This window comes from Nothobranchius furzeri, chromosome 18 (genome assembly GCF_043380555.1).
Source record: "Nothobranchius furzeri strain GRZ-AD chromosome 18, NfurGRZ-RIMD1, whole genome shotgun sequence".
In the NCBI taxonomy this organism is placed as follows: Eukaryota; Metazoa; Chordata; class Actinopteri; order Cyprinodontiformes; family Nothobranchiidae; genus Nothobranchius; species Nothobranchius furzeri.
The window spans coordinates 25201076-25205811 of NC_091758.1; positions in this window are offsets into that span (position 1 = coordinate 25201076).

Consider the following 4736-nt stretch of genomic DNA (forward strand, 5'->3'; position numbering starts at 1 on the left):
CACTTCACTTCCTGCTGTTAATGTGAAAAGCGTCTTTTGTAAGAAATCCTGACAAAAAGGAGCCTAAACCGTTCTGATGCTTGTGTCAAACGTTAAAAGGGGGGAAAAATGTTCAGATGAGCATTTTAACCTCCTCAGATTAATTTGTGTTTGCTTGAAAAGCCTTTGTAACTTCTTGTTGAGATGTGTCGTGGGAACAGAGCCGTCGCTGTGAGGGTCTGCTCCAGCTGGCAGCTGGAGGGTGGCGGTGGAGGCCGGAGCTGACTGTGCAGCAGCAGCAGCAGAAGCAGCGAGGGCGACCGTGGAAGTGAATGTCCTGTAGTAACCCCCAGATGGTCTGAGACGACGGGGGGAGGAGAGGTGGCGTGCTGATGACAATCGCCTCGGGTTAATCCGCTTTAAGTTGTGGTGTCATTACGTAGCAGCATCGTTCGATGGCGCGTGGACCAACCGTGACTGGATGCTTCCTTTGTCACAATGGTGCAGATGATAAAAGAGGACCAGGAGAGAGTCTGTTGATGGGATCCATCGGTAAACCCCTTAAACCCTTCTTGACAAAAGCAGAACATTCCAATGCAGGTTTGTGTTTAGACTCAAACTGTGCAAGATTTTTGTCTAAATTAAATTTGTTTCTGAGTTCCACGTAAAAGCTATGGCTCTCACTAACAGTATCCACGGCCTTGTGATGGTGATGAAAGTGTGGGAAAAAAGGGTTTTTTGTTGTGTGTGTGAGAAAAGAAACCGGAGATGGCAGCATGCTTGTTGGACTCCCCTCAGGAGAGCAGCAGGAGCTTCCTCTTTGTGAGGAATCTGTGTCACCGCTCTAAGCTGACCTGTGCCCCCCCCCCCCGTGCTCTCAAGGGACCGTGATGACCTGACCTCTGCAGTGGGATCACAAACCTAAGCCTGCCAAAGCAAGTAAATCAGTAATATTGATAAGAATAGGTAACAATTTCAGCTGTACAGATAAACTTAAGAGACTGATTAGGAACTAGCAGAAGTAAAATCACATCAGGATTTCATAACTCGGGGTTTAAGTCAGAGGTACTTTATTTTTGCTGACACTAGCAAAGAAATCAGGAGGGCTTTGCTGCATTTTGGATAATAGCATTACGACATCTTACCGTGTAAAGCCTTACAATGCAGTTTAGCTTGAGAGAGCCCCACCCTTTTAGAATCAGTGGGGCAAACAAGGAGGGGTCTGATTTTGTTGTTTCATTGAAACTTTTGGATATATTTTCAAAATATCTGTTTAAAAAAAATCCCACCCCCTTTTAAATGACTTCGAGGAACTTTAGGTCAAGAAAAAGGTGAGGGAAGTGTCAAAGCGTTGGGAGTTAGCGGTGGTTGCTGCAAATCCTTCATGCAGAAAAAAGACCTGATACTCTATTAATGGGGTTGGTGATTCTCAGGTGGTTTAACTGTCTGATACCTTCAACGTTTGAAGACCTGCAGTAGCTGCCTGGACCTGCAGCATTTTGAAGTTTATTTTCTGATAATCAAATAAGTAAAAATGACAAAAATATCATTATCTGTTTTTTTTACACTTTTTATCATTTGAGGCAACGAGTTACAACATAATATAAATTAACAATAAAACAACACAAATAAAGCTATAATAATTAAAGTAACTTAATCAAAACAACTCAATTTTAGATTTTGTTCAATCAATCAATCAATCAAAGCTTTATTTATAAAGCGCCTTCCGCGACCCTGTCGGGAAGCCCAAGGCGCTGAACACCGTACATGAGAAAAACAGGTAAAAACATTAAAGTAGAAAACAAATGGGTAAAACAAGAGATAAAGGGACCAATGAAAGCAGGGAATTAAAATCAACATAAATGAAGGCCTAACTCAAACACATTCAGGGAATGCCAAGCGGAGGAGGAGGGTTTTTAGGCAACTCTTAAAGGCTGGCAGAGATGGGGACAGCCTGACTGAGGGTGGCAACTGGTTCCAGAGTGACGGTGCTAGGACTGAGAAAGCCCGGTCTCCGCGAGTACGACACCTAGAACGAGGGACAGCGAGCAGGTCTTGGTCAGAGGAGCGCAGAGCGCGTGATGGGGAGTGTCTGTTCGGGAGTGTGGCTAGATGGGGGGAGCACTACCCTGGAAGAAATTGTAAACAAAGACGAGGAGTTTGAAGTGTGAACAATAACAGACCGGAAGCCAGTGCAGGGAGGCCAGAACAGGACTGATGTGGTCCTGTTTCCTGGTCCCAGTCGGAAACCTGGCTGCGCTGTTCTGCACGGTGCAGTAATGATTGACCCAGTCCTGCATAGAGAGAGTTGCAGTAATCAAGCCTAGAAATTACAAAAGCATGGAGTACCCGCTCCAGGTGGACTGTCGACAGCATAGTCTTGATTTTTGCAAGCCGTCTCAGATGAAAGAAACTGGACCGGATCACAGAGTTGATGTGAGCATCAAATTTAAGTCCAGCATCAATTTTCACCCCCAAACTGGTGACAACTGGTTTTGAGTAGGGAGAAAGAGGGCCAAGATCAACATAACGACCCACAGCCCTGCTGTTGGGGTGAAAAACAATGAGCTCTGTCTTTCCCTCGTTGTTATTAAAGTAGTTTAAGCTCAGAGTTTGATTCATAGAGCTCCGGGAGTTGACGCCACTTCTCCCGACATGCAACAGTTCAAATCGAAACGGCGCTATCTTGGCAGGCAGAAGCTCCCAGCTGGGCTATTTGTTATTGTCAGAAAACTCAAACGGGAAATATGGTAGATTCCTGTTGTGCCCCAGGATGCAGAACAGACGCGGACGACATAAGGGATGAGCCATCTACAGGATTCCCCAAGATCCGGAGCGCAGCAAACGTTGGATCATTGTAATAAAACGCGCTAGTGACCGGGCTAAAATGAAGCTGTGGGATCCCGAGAGTAAAGGTTTTCACTTATGCAGCGACCACTTCATATCAGGTACTTAAACCAACGTTTCCTCAACTGTATATGGCATTTATTTTAAGTGCTTTTAGTGGGCTTCCTAAACTTATTTTGGCGTGGCTTTTTCTGTCTTATTACTCATAGCCAGGGGTGGATTTAGGACTGAAGAAGATCCGGGGCTTAACACACACACACACGCGCGCACACACGTGACACGCACTAGTCAACATCATATATATGACTTGTACCACATAATTTTTAATCTGAAGCTACATATTAAGCATTTTCAGGGCAGAGTATTGTTCCTGTTAGTGTTTAGTGTGAGATGATAGTAAATATTCCCTTTCTTTCTCCAACAACTTTACCTAATAGTAAGCTAACTTTAGGCAAAACAGCAGCACAACAAATATTTTCAAATAAGACTCACAAACCTGAGTCAACACCAGTCTCATCAAAGCTGGGATTCTGTCGCGGTACTTTTGGTCTAAAAAACGTCCTTATGTCCATCTTCACTCATGCGTTTCAGGCAGAGACTGCAGAAAAAGCCGGCTGCTGAAGGGCTTCTTCTTCAGTGGTGGAGGTTCAGGCAGGCTGTATACAAACTACTGCCAGCTGCTCCCTCTCTGTTGGACTTTGGTACTGCATGTTACTTCCGCGATTTAGATCCGGAGCTTTTCATAAAACATTCAGGGCTTGAGCCCAAGTAGCCGGGCCTAACGCCACCCCTGCTCATAGCAACAAGTAAACATCACGTAAAATGTTGCCTCGTGATTTCTGCATGCTGCCGTTTACGTGTTTTATGATCACAGCAACTAACCGGCTAAGCTGTATTTAATTTTTAAGCAATTGTTGATCAATTGTCAGATCACACTTAAAAAGCACTTTGGATTGCTATTATCTGTCTCACCGAGACAGATGTCAGACAGATCCAGAGACGCTCCTGCCTGACATATTTATTTTAATCATGGAAAACAATCAAACTAGTGATTTCTCTTGGCGTTCAGTTTATACATGCAAACAGCACAGCACTCTATTTAAACTACTTACATGTAAATCTATGTTATTTGTCCATGGCGTCTACTCTCTGAGAGTCACGTGACGTCCGGAGCTCTATAGGATGTAAGGACTAACATATACTCTACCAAGCGACTGAAGGTTAGAAAGCACATTTTTGTGTGTTTTAATCAGGAAGTGTCACCAAAAATGCTTCTTTGTGTCTCATCACTGTAAAATATTGCTCCTACGTAAGGAATAAAAAGCGGAACTACTGACTTTAGGAACATCTGCAACACTTTACAATAAGGGTCCCGTTTTTAACGTTATTTAGTGTATTATTAAGCATTAATAACTGCTAAACCATTTTATGTAATGCATTACTGAGCAAACACCGCCTGGCCCTTTGTTCTAACCTTAAGGACACTTATTAGTTAATATCGCAAACAAAGGCACTCTTTGTTTATTAATGCTAAATTATGCACTAAGTTACTTTAATAAAGGGACCCTTCTTGTAAATTGTAACCAGAACAATTGTACATTTAAATAAAGGAATGACCAACATCAAATATCCAAGCATCCATACATCTCATTTGTCTTCTATGTCTCCTGCCTGGAGGCTCCAACCTCAGCATCCTTACTTAGGTAGAGGGATGCTGAGATTGGAGCCTCCATGGAGGAGGTATAAAGACTAAAAAGGAGATATAGATGTGGTTAAAGAGGGCATAAAGAGGGTGGAGTAGAGGATGCAAAAGATAGGACTAAATAAAGACATATGATTTGCTGAGGCAACCCCTGAAGGGAAAAGATGAAAAACAAAGCCGAAAGAAAAGCAAAAAACAACAGAAGTGA